Genomic DNA, 16,609 nt, shown 5'->3' with positions numbered 1-16,609 from the left:
GAAAGAACTGGAGAAGATAACAAAATACAAAGACCTACAAATAGAAATAGAAAGACTGTGGCAAAAGCAAGCAAGGGTAGGTACCAATAGTAATAGGCTCCTTGGGTGCAATCCCAAAACAACTGGAGCACCACTTGAACACCATTGGCATTGACAAATTCGCTATTAGTCAGTTGCAAAAGGCGGCCTTGCTAGGAACTGCTTCCATCCTGCGACGATATCTGTAATACCATCAAACACCCACATCTGCCTATCCCAGGTCCTGGGTCAGGACTCGATAGGTAGACAAAATACGCAAATCCAGTCTGAACATCTTCTGGCTGACTGTGACGATGACGATAATAACTAATAATAATTAATAATAATAATAATAATATGAACTAGAACTTAATAACAACAAAAATGGTAGAAAAAAGAGCAAGGAAAATCAAAAATTGGTCAGCACCGGGTGAAGATGAACTGCATGGGTTTTGGTTGAAACATCTAACTGTTATACACCCACTCATTTCCAAGCAGTTCAACAATATACTACAAGGAGGAGAAATTGAAAAGTGGCTAACAACTGGGAAAACCTACCTAATAATGAAAAATCCAGCAAAAAGGGGCAACACCAGGCAACTACAGGCCAATTACCTGTTTACCAACAACTTTCAAATTACTAACTGGTGTGGTAGCTGATGCAGTACAACAGCATCTAGTTGAAACAATCTCTTTCACCTGAGCAGAAAGGAAACGCCCCCAATAGCAGAGGAACAAAAGATCAACTCCTAATAGACAAAATGATCTTGGAAAACTGCAAGAGAAGGAAGACCAACCTGAATGTGGCATGGATTGACTACAAAAAGGCATTTGACTCTCTGCCACATGATTGGATAATAAAGTGCCTAGAAATAACAGGAGTCAGTAGAAACATCAGAAAATTTGTGCAAAGATCGATGGCACAATGGAAGACACAGTTGCAGATCAATGGTGAGAGGCTGGGAGAGGTTAATATCAAGAGAGGAATATTTCAAGGAGATTCATTATCACCATTACTATTTGTTATTGCACTGTTTCCTCTGTCAACAATACTGAATAACTCAGGACATGGTTATCAAACATCAAAAACATCTGCCAGACTATCCCACCTCCTTTATATGGATGATCTGAAGCTGTATGGAAAAACATCATCTGAAATAGAATCGCTGCTCAACACTGTCCGTATATATAGCCAAGATATTGTAATGGAGTTTGGCTTGGACAAATGTGCCACACTTACTATCAAACAAGGAAAAATAGTGAAAACTGAAGGAATCAAGATGCCCCACGAAAATAACATTAAGAGTCTGGATGAGGAAGAATACTACAAATACTTGGGTATCCTTCAAGCTGACAACATCAAGCACACTGAAGTCAAGAAAAAGATTAGAGGTGAACATCAAGAGAGGAAGAAGATCTTAAAGTCCAAACTCAATGGAGGAAATACCATAAAGGCAATCAACACCTGGGCAATCCCAGTCATTAGGTACACAGCTGGAATAGTGGACTGGACTCAAGCAGAACTAAAAGCAATGGATAGGCAGACCAGAAAAATAATGACAATGAATCATGCCCTTCATCCACGCAGTGACATTGACAGACTTTATCTACCAAGGCAAATAGGTGGGCGTGGAATGCTACAAGTACATCAGATGGTTGAAGAAGAAAAATGGCTTTGGAAGAATATCTGAAGAACAATGATGAAGATGCACTGAAATTAGTATATCAGGAAGGCTTACTAACTACTGGAGAGACCAAACTGGCCTACAAGAAAGACCAAATGAAGAACAGAATAGAGGCATGGGAAGACAAAGCACTACATGGCCAATACATGAAAAAAATAGCTGGGAAAGCAGATAATAATAAAACCTGGCAATGGCTAAGAGCAGGAAAATTGAAGAAAGAGACCGAGGGACTAATTCTGGCTGCACAAGACCAAGCCTTAAGGACAAATGCATACAAAGTCAAAATTGAGAAGACAGCAACAGACAGTAAGTGCCGCCTATGCAAAGAAGCTGAAGAAACAGTGGACCACTTGGTAAGCTGTTGCAAGAAGATTGCACAGACTGATTACAAGCAGCGGCATGACAAAGTAGCAACAATGGTGCATTGGAAGATCTGCAAAAAATATCATTTGCCTGTAAGCAAAAACTGGTGGGATCATAAAATAGAGAAAGTCATAGAAAATGATAAAATTAAACTGCTCTGGGACTTCAGAATTCAAACAGACAAGCACCTGCAACATAACACCCCAGACTTAACAATTGTCGATAAGAAAGACAAAAAAGTCTGGATAGTGGACGTGGCAGTGCCTGGAGATAGCAGAATAGAAGAGAAAGAACTGGAGAAGATAACAAAATACAAAGACCTACAAATAGAAATAGAAAGACTGTGGCAAAAGCAAGCAAGGGTAGTACCAATAGTAATAGGCTCCTTAGGTGCAATCCCAAAACAACTGGAGCACCACTTGAACACCATTGGCATTGACAAATTCGCTATTAGTCAATTGCAAAAGGCGGCCTTATTAGGAACTGCTTCCATCCTGCGACGATATCTGTAATACCATCAAACATCCACATCTGCCTATCCCAGGTCCTGGGTAAGGACTCGATAGGTAGACAAAATGCCAAATCCAGTCTGAACATCTGGCTGACTGTGCGATGATCGATAATAATAATAATAATAGTAAAGTTGAAAGGGACCTTGGAGGTCATCTAGTCCAATCCCCTGCTCAGGCATGAAACCCTATACCATTTTGAACAAATCGTTGTCCAGTCTCTTCTTAAAAACCTCCAGTGTTGGAGCATTCACTGCTTCTGGAGGCAGGTTGTTCTACTGGTTAATTGTTCCAACTGTCAGGAAGTTTTTCCTTAGTTCTAGGTTGCTTCTCTCCTTGCTTAATTTCCACCCATTGCTTCTTGTCCTGCCTTCAGGCGCCTTGGAAAATAGCTTGACACCCTCTTCTTTGTGGCAGCCCCTGGGACATTGGAACACTGCTATCGTGTCCCCCCTCATTCTTCTCTTTGTTAAACTAGACATACCCAATTCCAGCAGCTGTTCCTTATATGCTTTAGCCTCCAGTCCCCTAATCATCTTTGTTGCTCTTCTCTGTACTCTTTCTAGAGTCTCAACATCTTTTTTACAGCGCGATGACCAAAACTGGATGCAGTATTCCAAGTGTGGCCTTACCAAGGCATTGTAAAGTGGTATTAACACTTCACGTGATCTTGATTCTATCCCTCTGTTAATGCAGCCTAGCACTGTGTTGGCCTTTTTGGCAGCAGCAGCACACTGTTGGCTCATATTTAGGTGATTGTCCACTAGGACTCTGAGGTCCCTCTCACAGTTACTACTGTTGAGCAAGGTTACCCCCTATACTATATCTGTGCATTTGGTTTTTCTTGCCTAACTGTAGAACCTTGCTTTTTTCACCATTGAATTTCATGTTGTTAGATAGCGCCCCGTGTTTAAGTCTATCCAGATCCTTCTGTATCTTAAGTCTGTCTTCTGGAATGTTGGCTATTCCTGCCAGCTTGGTGTCGTCTGCAAATTTGATGAGTTCCCCATCTATCCCCTCATCCAAATCGTTGATAAAGATGTTGAAGAGCACTGGGTCCAGAACAGAGCCCTGGGGAACCCCACTACACACTTCCCTCTATGGAGATGTGGTTCCATTGAGGACCACACGCTGAGTACGGACAGTCAGACAGCTATGGATCCATCTGGTGGTGGTGCCATCTACCCCACATTTTTCTATCTTGTCGAGTAGTAGGTTGTGATCTACTTTATCAAATGCCTTACTGAAGTCCAAGTAAATTATGTCCACAGCATTCCTCTGATCCACTAATTTTGTCACTTGGTCAAAGAATGCAATAAGATTTGTCTGGCATGATCTATTTTTGACAAACCCATGTTGCCTTTAGTAATGACTTTGTTTGCCTTTAGGTGTTCGTTGATTCGTTGTTTGATTATCTTTTCCAGGATCTTCCCAGGTATTGAGGTCAGGCTGATAGGTCTGTAATTTCCTGGGTCTTTTTTTTCCCCTTTTTTGTAGATGGGAACTACATCAGCTCTTTTCCAGTCCTCTGGTAGTTCCCTTGTGCTCCAGGATCTTTGAAAAATATAGTTCAGTGGTTCTGAGACTAACTCCTAGTTAGTCCCAAAGATACCTGGAGGAGACTGAAGCGGCAATGCCACGATAACTTTCTCTTGATCTTTAGCCCTGCTAGGGCAATAATGGCTGTGGGCGCAAGAAGCAGGGGCAGCAGGGCTGCTGCGGGTGGGGGTGTGAGGGGCAGTGGTGGCCGGCTGCCCCCCGTACTGTGGGAGCCGCGGGGCCTGCTCTACACAGGGCTGTGCAGGGTGGGCGGTGGTGCTGGTGAGGCGGCTGCAGGCGGGGTGTGTAGACGGCAAGCTGCCCCCAGGGCTGGAACCGGCACAGCTGGTGCTTTGGGAGCTGCGGGGCCTGCTCTACACGGTGGGGCAGCAGTGCTGGTGGGGCGGCTGCGGGTGGGGGTGCGGCATGTAAGCATAATTACAATATAAAATGTTATTGTTACAAATGTTTTTATTATGCATTTATCATATTATAGTGTATTCTGTATTATTCTTGCAATGAATAAAATGTTTCTTTTATTTACAATTTTTTTTTCTTCAATTTATTTGTGTCCTCCTTTTCATTATAAAAAAGTTGGTCACCTTAATAATGGAGAAGAGAGGACTCCATCCATTGCTCCTAACTATGCAATAGCAAGGTCTGCTTTGGGCAGATTGCAGTATTTTACTCTAGAAAAAATCCATCTCCACAAAAAGGTTGTCAGCTAAAGATTAGTTGAAAAGATCAGATAGCAGATTGTAGGGAAGATTTTAAGGCCTTGGAAAGCTGTGATATAAAAGGTTAGGTGGACAAAATACTTTCTGGTTTAAAGTAATTTCTGAGCAAACGAGGCCTATTAAGCCAATCCAACATTCAGTCTCCTTCCTCCTCAGCCTCCTTCCATGGTCATAAGTCGTGATGGTTGTAAAGTGTATCATCACATGGCCAGACTCAGTTTTACAATTTTTCTGAAGGAGGCATTAAGTGAATACCACAGTTGTTAAGCAAATGCAGCCATTAAGCAAACCCACTGTTCATTATGGGACATTTTTGCTGAAAATCAGAAGTAAATGCTGGTTTTGGCAAAAAAATGTAAATTAAAGTCACATGACCATAGGATGTTGCAAACAGTTGTAAATGCAATCTGGTTGCCAAGCATCTGAAAAGTGGTCACATGACTATGGGGGGGCAGCCATAGGAATTTCAGAACTAGATTGTAAGTACCTTCAGAGTGGTCTGTTATAAATTTAAATGATCGCTAAACAACCAATCGTTAAGTCAAGGACCACCTGTATACCAGTTGGAGACTGGAGCTATGCTGATACATTTCCCTGAGGGTAGGAAGGTTTGGTGGGACGTGAAAAGCCAGGTTGATTCACTCTCAGGTTTGTTTGTGCTCCAAAGGAAATGGTGCAAAGATAATTCTTTAAGAGCCGAGGTGGTGCAGCAGTTAGAATGCAGTACTGCAGGCCACTTTAGCTGACTGTGTTCAGCAGGTCAGCGGTTCAAATCTCACCGGCTCAAGGTTGACTCAGCCTTCCATACTTCCGAGGTAGGTAAAATGAGGACCTAGATTGTTGGGGGCAATGTAAATATATATATATATACATTGCTTACTGGTGTACACCGCTTAGAGAGTGCTTGCACTTAAAGCGGTATATAAGTCTCATAAATAAATAAATAAATTCTCTGCCTCTCCCAGAGGGAGCAGTTACCTATTGGCAGAACTGTCCACTTTTTCTCAACTGCTAGTTCCTTTCTTTCCCTCCTTTCACCTGGTGACAAGATGCCTTCATGACCTCCCCCTGCTCCTTATCCTCCATCATTGTGAACAAATACTTTATTAAGTCCTCAGTATAGTGTCCAATTGGAAGGCGTTTGTTGTTGTTGAGAAATCTTTGCAATAAAAAGAAACAACGGCGAAGGAAGTTGAAACTCAGAGACAGTGGACCATCCGGTTGTTGTCTTTTAAAGTAGATGGGAGAAATTACAGGCATCTTTGGGTGATAATGATCAACAGGGAGAATTCCCCTTATTTTCATAACCAGCTGCAAAGCTAAGAAAAGTAGGACCAGTAGCTCAGAAAGTGGGTCTATGACAACTCACTGCATGGCCAACTCACTATAGCCAATTCACCATGGCCAACTTGCCATGGCCAACTTGTCATGGCCAATTCGCCACAGGACAACTCACTGCAGGACAATTCAACAATTCAATTTAATTATTTAAAATAATTTTAAAAATATTTTAATTTTTGTCATTCACATTTTATTTTGTCCTCCTTTGTCATCCTTTCTTTAATGATCCCATTGTATTATTTCTTTGATATTAATGTATTTCTTGTCCTGCAGTGAGTTAGCCACAGCGAGTTGTCCCATTCCATAGAAAATGATCCCTCTGCCAATTTGGGTTAGGAATAATTCTACTGATCACTATCAGGTCCTCTGCTGGGATGGACTATTATGTCCAACTACCTGATTGTTTGGAGGATTTCTTTTGAGTGGGTGTGCATATTGTGATGTTCATTTTCATTTTGCCAGAGAGCAGGCCATCTTTTTCAGGGCAAATTGCTTTCAGAACTGAAGGCCGTTTAAACCAATTTTCCGAAGTGTGTATGTGTGTATCTGTGTGGGCTACACAGGAGTCAGTGGCTGCAAAGGAAAAAGGATGAATGCCTACCAGACTCTGCCAGGCTGAGGGTTCCTTTGGAAAGGTGCCAGTGTGCCTCCATGTGTCTGTATTTAAGCCCGCTTATTAATCTGTTTGTGTCACCTATTATATTATGAGAATGGCAGCTATTATCTTTCCTGGTTTCTTTATAAAAATGAGCTTTTTTTTTTTTTTTTTTTTTGCTTTACTCATCTTTCCCTGCCTTTTAACTAGTTTCCAATCCCCGACAACACTCACCGCGTGATCATTTAATTTTCCCATCTTGATGGCATAATTGAAGAAAGCAGGTATTTTCAGGCATGATGGATGTTGATTGCTGCTTCAGAGCGGGCTAAAAGTAAAACATGCACATTTTCAAAGCCTGTCCTCCTTTGAACAAAACACTTTATTTCCTCTAGGTGAGCTTTTGAGAAAGTCTGGGTGAGAAACACATAAAAGCTTAATTGTCTTGTCTCTTCTTTCCACATCTGTCTCTGGCACTTATGCAACTGCTGTGATGCAAATGAGTGCATTTTCTCTCTTTTGACTCAGACGCTTGGAAACAAGAATCTGTTGTCTTCTGCATGCAACTCTTTTTTTTTTTAGCCATCTGCCTTTCTCTGTTTGCGTCAGCATTGCCACACACCATTCCCTTTCACAACTGGAAAGTATTTTTACCCTGAACCTTGGAACAGCTTGCAAAGAAGAATTCGAACAGACTGATTGTCATCTGTCCATAATGTTACCCACAAAAAAAATTTGACTGGGAGCAAAAAGGAGAAACAAAATCAGGAGCTAATTGTGCAAAGCAGGGATGTCCAATCTTAGCAATTTTAAGACCTGTGGACTTTAACCATACTAGGGAATTCTGGGATTTGAAGCCAAGAAGTCTTAAATTTGCCAGAGTTGGACACCCCTGATGTAAACGCTCACGTGCTTTATGGAGTCCACCTAGATTTTTGCTCCTGTCCAGCTGCTCATGCAGCAGTAATGTTTTTTAAAATATATCTCTCAGCAAAACTCTTGTTGTATACAGGTCAGGGAGAAAACTTTGAGGAGAGTATGCATCAGTAGCCAAATTTGGTTACAGAGTTTGAGTGAAAAGCGAGCCAACTCATCTTGTGGTTACAATTTTCTACAGTGTGTAGGAATCCATGACAGAAATCTAGATTCATCCTAGGCATGTTTTAGCATTCGGGTGACCTTGTCTTTCTCATTTTTAAGGTGATAAAAATATTCGGTGGTAAGATAATTTGGGGCTGTGGATGGAATGGCTGGACAGAGAATGCCCAAAGGCTTTTAAAATTACAACGCATATTTCTCTACTTACTTCCAAAAGTGGTCTGCCAATCCTCCTATTTCTGGTTATTGAGGTCCTAGAAATCTGTCCCAAAGTTCTGTCCCATTATGAGGCAAGTTGTGGAATTCAAACCTTTATAATGGATGAAAAGGATCCAGCCAGGTTATTCACTGGCTACACTGAGAAAGGGCTGAACATACCAGAATTGATAAGATATACATTGTGAAGAGATGCTACCACCTTCTTGCTCATTGCTCCATGGTGTAGTTCCGATTCCCCCCTAAAATGTAAGATTGTTCCACAAAAGCAAAAATGCAAATACATTTATTTCAACCAATCTCTTGGTTCTTGTCTACATTTCTCCTTCTCAGTCTACTCCATCCTTATCTATTTCAGTTTGCAGGCTTCCATTGAGAAGGTCAGGATAATTAATCCACAGTCTTCCATAGCTCCTAGCAAAGAACTGGATTTTTTTCCCCCTCTGGGTGGCAGATGTAAGACATTTTAATTATTTATTGATGTGCAAATCACAAGAGAAACATGCTGTCATTTTCACTTCCCTCTCTCTGAAAATCTAAGCAGACTGCAAGTTGCCTTGCTAAGCCTGACTTGCAAATTATGCCCAAATATGCTTTTAGTGTGCTTCTTGCCTCATTCCACCCTCAGCAGATAGCAACCAACATGTTTATGTCAATATTAGCATTCTCTCCCCACCTTCTGTGATGATTTGACCAGCTCATTACTATTCAGAAAACAGCCAAGATAAAGAGGTATTATGTTTTCCTAGGGAGGAATGAAGTGGATGTTTTTGGAGATGGGTTCCTTTTAACAACTAAGTTAAAACACTACAGGAGGCAAAATGCTCTTGAAATGCAAACTCACACTCTCTTTTCATTGCCCTTGCCATGAGCCTAGTTACACTTCTGGGAACTGTGTCACTTTGGTTAGTGGCAGTGATCAGTTCAAATACAGGTGAGATAATTAAAATATTCAGGTAGAATGTCCGGCATTCTAAGCCCCTTACAAAGAGGTTCTATTTAAATATGGGAAATATAAATGTAAAATGTACAGCTGGAAGATCTTATAGAAACTGGTGGAACAGAAGTAGAACAGCATCAAAATTGCAGTACAACATAATACACTATTAAACAAATAAAATAAAATGGATAACAGAGTTGGAAGGGACTTTGGAGTCAAATCCTCTGCTCAAGCAGAAGGCCCTAGAGACCATTTCAGACAAAAGACAATGTCTTACTTGAAAGGTCATCATGCAAGGAAATGGCTAATTGGTAAAACCTAATTATGGTCAGGATTCAAATCCAGAGCAGCTGTTGTGTACAAAAAAAATCATTACATAATTTTATTTTAGGTAGGGTCTGTGAGAGGGTTTCCATTGGGGCATTTAGGCATTGCTGTGGTGATGTGGCAATAAAGATAGATTTTTAGATCACCACGTCTATGACAGGGTCAGGAAACTGAGAATAATCTCAAAATAAAGTAAACAAGACAATTCCAGACACAATTAGGAGAGGTATTGGAAGAAAAGTCTTCATCCTGGTTCATCCAAGCCGGGGATAAATAAACAACATGGCGACTGCTTTAGAAAGAAGGTTGCAGTTTATTGAAGAGCCAGAAAGATGGTTCTTTCAGGAAAGAGGAGAGAAAAAGAAGGCCGAACACACATGGGAAGTAGGTTTTTATAACCTCTGAAGCCTTTTGTTTGGAATAGTTTCCTGTTCCTGTTTTAGGCTTTGTATTTCCTGTGTCACCCATTCTGACCTGAGTCTGGATGTGCCTTTCTGGTATTCTTGATGGGGATGAATTAGTCCTATTATCATATCCTGCGTCCCTGGTGATGGGGCTAATGACTCCTAGAGTTTGGGTGAGGTATACAGATTTTAGGTGTCTTTATCTTCTTGATCTACTAGCTAGGGTCTTTCTGATGGTTTAAATCTGCATTTGTACAGGGCTAGCTTCTGCTTGGGACAGAGAGACTTGGGGGCAGGGTTGGTTTCTGCTTTTAAAATCCCTTTGAGGAAATATATTTTTCTGCCCTTTTTAATATTTCCTTCTCTGGGGGCTGACTTCCCTCAGAGGTTTAGTGTGGAATCCTACTATAGGTGGAATTTGTATGAACCAGAGAAGCAGTTTTTGCTAATCTTCCAAAAAGGACTAGTATCAGGCCAGAAAAATTATTTTTCTTATCAGATACTGTAAAAGAGAAGAAGCCACTTTAGAAATTCTTTCAGAAACTAAAAACAGTCAGAGAAATAGACCTGGGTAGCCTTCCTTCCTTCCTTCCTTTCTTTCTTCCTTCCTTCCTTCCTTCCTTCCTTCCTTCCTTCCTTCCTTCCTTCCTTTCTTTCTTTCTTTCTCCTCCATTTGGACATTTTTAATAATGCTTTTGCTGTCACCACTAAAGGGAGATTCTGCTCTGTGTAAATAATTAATGTATTACTCTTTCTGGAGAAATTTGGAGAAAATGTGTAGCCCACATTTCTGCTCATACTTGTTAAGGAGAATTTTCCAAAGCTGTTGATGCCAGAAAGAGAAAAGGCCCATTCAGATATGATCTGTGCACAAGGTTTTATCTTTTCCTTCTGGCACATTTGCCCATAGCCTCATTGCTTTTGCTTTTGTTTTCAGATAATGCCAGTATGTTGTGTTGTCTAACTAACTAAATTAATTCCTTTTAATTAAGGGTTATTCAAACAAACCACAGCTTTACAGCAGGGTTCAATTTTTGACAGACTGAGATTAAAACTGATTGCATTTTGTCTAAGTTTGGACACAACAACAGGTGGCAGTTAGTTGAAAACAATAGCTAGTATTTCCAATCTCTTCTTCTCATCAGAGAAAAGAACATGAACCTGAGTGTTCATGCACAAAGCATTAAGTGTTGATAAATATGCCCACCTGTGTTTCAAAAGCAATCATCACTTACACACCCCCACACACCCTGGGAACAAATAATAGAGTAATTCAAAATCGGTTGAATTCATTCCAAATATACTATAGGATTAAGCAATTAAATTTGTTTGTGCCAAGAGAGTTTAAACAAGAAGGGCAATTTAAACCACCCATACAAAAAAAGTAAATAGATATAGTAGTAATTAAAATAAAGAGAACTATTTCACAAAGAATGGCCCATGAAAACAAAAACAGCCCTACAGAGGCTGGTCTCTGAAGCTAGCATTACAGTCTCAACAGTGGCCAGCTAACTGCTTACGGGAAGCCTTCCTGCAGAAAAGGAGAGTCCTTTATATGATAGAGGTAATCAAAAAAACCACAAGATAAATGTGTTTTGTCAGAATTTTCCACAAACAAGGTCTCCATTGGAGAAGCAATTGCCACCTGCCACACCATGGATTAACATGGGACCCAGAAAGATCCTCAACAAATCAAGGGTGTCTGAGTGGAATAATAAAAAGAAGCCAAGATGGTAGTTGGGAATGTGCAATTAAAACTCTACCATTATCAATGTTTTGCAAATATACAAACACAAAAAATGATGGAGTTTCAGTTGCTCCACCACCAAACCATATTGACTCCTTCTTACCATACTTTGCAGATAACCCTGCCCCAGATATTCTCAATATATAGACAGATGGTTCAGTTGCCCTTAAAGTTAGCTTTAAGGTGAGCATGTCCTTAAAGTTAGCTTTAAGGTGAGCATAGTTACTATTACTATGATTCACCTTTCACCAAATATGTATCTTTTGTTTGACTTTTCACAGGTAAAATAATAGAACAGCAAACTTATATATGAAAGATTGATAGCCGGTTGTGCCTAAATCAAAGGCTATGCCTCATCTATTTGGCTTTTTTCATTTATTTATGCATTTCTTTTGTGAAGGAGTGTGTATATGCGTGTGCCTACATGCACCTTTGAGTCAGTGTTGACTCCTGGCAACTGCTTGGGCAATCCCTCCAGTGTTTTGGCAAGATTTCAGAAGTGGTTTGCCATTGCCTGCTCCCTAGGGCTGAGAGAAAATGACTGGCCCCAAATCACTCTGCCGGCTTTATGCCTAAGGCAGGATTAAAGTTGAAGGATTCCTGGTTTTGTGTATCAAATTTGTTTTCTCTTTATGTGATTCCTCTGGTTTGCTCTTGCTTCTGCTCATTTCTGGGTATGATCATTTGCAAATTCTCTCTGTGGTGGAGAGTTGAGTAATGACTCACCAGAATAGCCTGGACTATTCATGAGCTTCTTACAACCCACTTCCTCTGCAGACAGTCAGCTCACCCACTAATGGGTGCAGAATTCATCACCACAAGATCTTTTAGCACTCTGAAATATATGGTGCATTGCAGTTACAGAGATGTCATAACAATCAAAACATTATGTCTGCTTACTAGAGTCCTACTAGAATCTTCTAAAACCTTCGGTTGCTATCTTCACTTCCTTTACTTTATTTTATTTTATTTTTTCTTGCCTCCTCTGTTTCTTCAAAACCAAATGTTAGATGGGTTGCATTCTTCAAATCAACCACTAGATGACCAGGTACCCGAAGAGCAGCTTTAATACAGCTTTATGAGAGCAAATTATAGCCTTCCAGAGTTGAGAATTTGCAAATTACATTTTCCTGAATAATAAGTGAGAGAGAGAGAAGAAAAAGAAAAGAAAAGGAAAAAAGAGGTATTTTTCTGTAGCTTATTATAACTTGCACACATATTATTTTGTCACTCTTAACCTGCATTAAAAATACGCGAGTTAACTAACAATGCAATGAAAATGATAAATAGTTTATTAGGTTTAAGGATGCAAAACTGGTAAAAAATATGAAGCATTTCCCTTAGCATGAAGCCTAATGTATAGATTCAAAAAACTTTTCTTCACCCAGTACAAAGGACAGATATCAGAATTTAGCTACTTGAAGCTGCTAATTTACTCATTTGTACATCCCAAGAAAACATATCTATTAAAAAAAAAAAAAACCTGCCTAGAAAATAGCTAAGCATCAAATAATGTGCCTGGAAAATAACTTAGTGGTATTTTTAGTAACTTATGAATCTTTAACATGGATCACTGGTTTTCCTCATTTCAAACCAAGAGGTATAAAACCCAGGTCAAATTTGTTGACACATATTCAGACATTGTCTGGTACCCACTGAAATCAAAGGAAGCCCTACAAGGTAGTGGCAAAAAGCCCCCAAAACCAAGATGGCAACTGTGCTTGTGACACCAGCTTAATGGTTTGGTTTTTTTTTTAATATTCTGCCCAATGCCCAACTGTAGATAAAAATGATCAGAATGCAAGTTCAAAGCTGAATACAGGTAGTACAACTGTTTGTTTAATGACCATTCAAAGTTACAATGATGCTAGAAAAAAAAAACCCTGACTTATGACCATTTTTCACTCTTATAATTGTTGCAACTTCCCCATGATCAGGTGATCAAAATTTGGATGCTTGGCAACTGGCTGGTATTTATGACAGTTGCAGTGTCCCGGGGTCATGTGATCACCTGTTGTGACCTTCTGACAAGCAAAGTCAGAAAATCACTTCACAACTGTGTTGCTAACTTAACAAATTGCAGTGATTCACTTAACAACTGTGGCAGGAAGGATCATAACATGGAGTGGAACCCACTTAACATCTGTCTCACTTAGCAATGGAAATTTTGGGCTCAGTTGTGCTTGTAAGTTGAGGATACCTATAAATAGATTGCAAATACACAACTTACATTTGATTTTCAACTAAGCTTAGATAGTGTAATTTTCACTACCTTCCAGGAAAAGCAGAAAGTTCATTCTATATGCTGGGAAAACTTCAAATAGTTTGTCATGAGCTGCAGGACATCACATTAGGGGTTACAACGTAATGTTAACTACTTATTACTGACCTCAATTGCACTAGCAATGTTCAATAGTTATTTAGAACACTTTCTGAAGAATTATTGAATGAAAGACATTGCTCGTGTAACCAATAAGTTTCTATAAGGTATTAATGCAGGGGTCTCCAAACTTGGCCCTTTTATGACTTGTGGACTGAGGAATTCTGGGAGTTGAAGTCCACAAGTCATAAAAGGGCCAAGTTTGAAGACCCCTGTATTAATGGCTTCCATCAACTATTCACACAGGCACTTTCGAATAGCTAGTTTGTCTGATCCAGAAGAAAAAGGCAGGTCCATACACCTCCTGATCAGCAGTAAATTAGAAGACAATACAGATAATCCTCAACTTATGACCACAATTGAACCCAAAATTCTGTTGCTAAGTGAGACATTTGTTAAGTGAGTTTTGTCCCATGTTATGACCTTTCTTGCCACAGTTAAGTGAATCACTGTTTAGTAAGATGGTTGTTCAGTGAATCTGGTTTCCCCACTGACTTTGCCAGGAGGTCACAAAAGAGGCTTACATGACCCCAGGACATTGCAACCGTCATAAATTTGAGTCAGTTGCCGAGCATCTGAATTTTGATCACGTGACCATGGGCATACTGCAATGGTCGTAAGGGTGAAAAACGATCATAATTCACTTTTTCAGCGCTGTTGTATCTTCAAATGGTCACTAAATGAACTGTTATAATTCAAGGACTACCTGAATATGTAGCTCAGAGCTGAACTGTGGAGAGACTTTAGTGCTCTCTGAGTTTGGTTATTTTCTTGCAGACATTTAATTACTCAACAATGTAACATCATCAGGCTGAATTAGCAGGGCAAATGAGTGCATATAAGCAAGAAGCAATCTCCACACCCAGTTTGCACTGATGGTTTTATCTAGTTGGGTAATGTAAAGTCTGCAAAAAAAAAAAAAAAACCAGCCAAGTTCAGAGAGCTGCAAGTGATAATTCCACCTGAATTCCCTAGATTGTCCAAGATTGGCCAAATAAAGTATTCAATTCAATTTCCTTTCCCCCCCCCCCCACCTTCGCTTGGAAGCATGTTGCTGAAAAAGATCAAGATTTTGCGGGGCCCAGCAACTCTTATCAGGCTAAGGTACACCAGCATAAAGCAAGCAGAAGGAGTATGCAGCTCATGTCGCGCAAAGCTTTTCAAAGAAAACCCCTTTCAAACCTCTTTGTGCTGGAACTGGATGCTTTAAAATAAGCCATCATAATGGCAGAAGGAAAGACTCATTTGCAGAATAGAAGGCAGACATCCGCTTGGCTTTTCTCATTACTGCTGCTGTGGCCAGGAGACACTGGCCATTCATTTCCTTGACCCTACTTATCCTTTTTGCCCCTAACACATTTATTTCCTAACTGCTGTGGCTCTTGCCTCAAGTCCTCTGAGGGGGAGGAACTACGTGTCAGATGCACCCTGGATGCACAAAGGCACTCGGGGGAATAATGAAGAGTTTTGTAGCTGGCCCAGCCCAAGAAACCCATGAATAATCAATAGTACTAGAGGCTGGCTGGGTAATTGAATTGCAGACTTAGTAATAACTGGAGATTTATCTCTAGAATTATATCCAGGCCTAATTTTAAATCTATGTATAGGGAGGTGAGAAAAGCACTGATCATAAGGATTATTTACTTACTTTGCTTGACTAAAGAAAATTAAACAAAGCCAGTCACACACACACACACACACACACACACACACACACACACACACACACCTGTGCTTTTCAATGTGTAGCCTTCTTGAATCGCTTGCTAATTCTGTTCACAGAATTCAGCACATGCAACCCATCCGTTGCCTCCAATAGAAAAATGGGGTGACATTAAAGGAGTTCATTTTAGGAAAGAATATATTATTGCAAATTATTTTAGGTGCCTAAAAGAACTTCATACACTTCTACACAATCTGTCATTTTCTCTTGCTTTATTTGAAAGGTGACAGAAACTTCAGGAGAAATTTAGGTTCTTTTTTCCTCTGTAGACTTTTTTTGAAAAAAAAACAAAATCTGAGAAACCTCAGGCAACTAACTTCTGAAGATGGGTGACTAATAATTTTAACCTAAGAGCAATAGCATATTAAAATGAAGTAGGGTTTACTAATACTGTAGGCCTTTGACTAGAGACATGTAAACTACAACAGGGTCAAGAGTTCTAAATGGAAAGTATTTGCTGAAGTCTTCAGGGACAATGTAATACAGAGACTCCCTCTGATTCTCTTTAAACCTGGTTATCTCACCTCCCCCCTGATTTTAGAAAACAAAAAGTAGCTACAGAACAAAAATTATTTGGGAATACTGTTTCAGACCTCACCTATGCTCAGAATCTCTTAGTTGTTCATTCAAGCAGCTCAACTTTCTCTAGAACAAGTTGAAAAAATAGCGGGTATAGTACTCTAAGAAGTCAACATCTTAAGGACATTGTATATAATGCAAGTGATTTTTAGGCTGGTGCACCAATGTGAAAAAAGAGGGGTTTTTTAATGAATAAGAGAGGCACTGGGCTCACATTGGTGTGTGGTCTCAAGGACTCTTCTAAATCATTTCAAAGCTTGTGCAGTACTTAAACAAGGGCAATTCGGAAATAAACCTCCATTTGGTTATTAATGACAGACACTCACAGATACAGAACTTTTATTATACACATTAGAAAACCACAACATTACTTTTTGACATAATCATTATTCAAACTGAGACAGTCAT

The sequence above is a fragment of the Crotalus tigris genome, unplaced genomic scaffold (assembly GCF_016545835.1).
Source record: "Crotalus tigris isolate CLP2741 ecotype Arizona unplaced genomic scaffold, ASM1654583v1 scf7180000017585.4430047, whole genome shotgun sequence".
Lineage (NCBI taxonomy): Eukaryota > Metazoa > Chordata > Lepidosauria > Squamata > Viperidae > Crotalus > Crotalus tigris.
Note: the sequence above shows the minus strand (reverse complement) of the source record.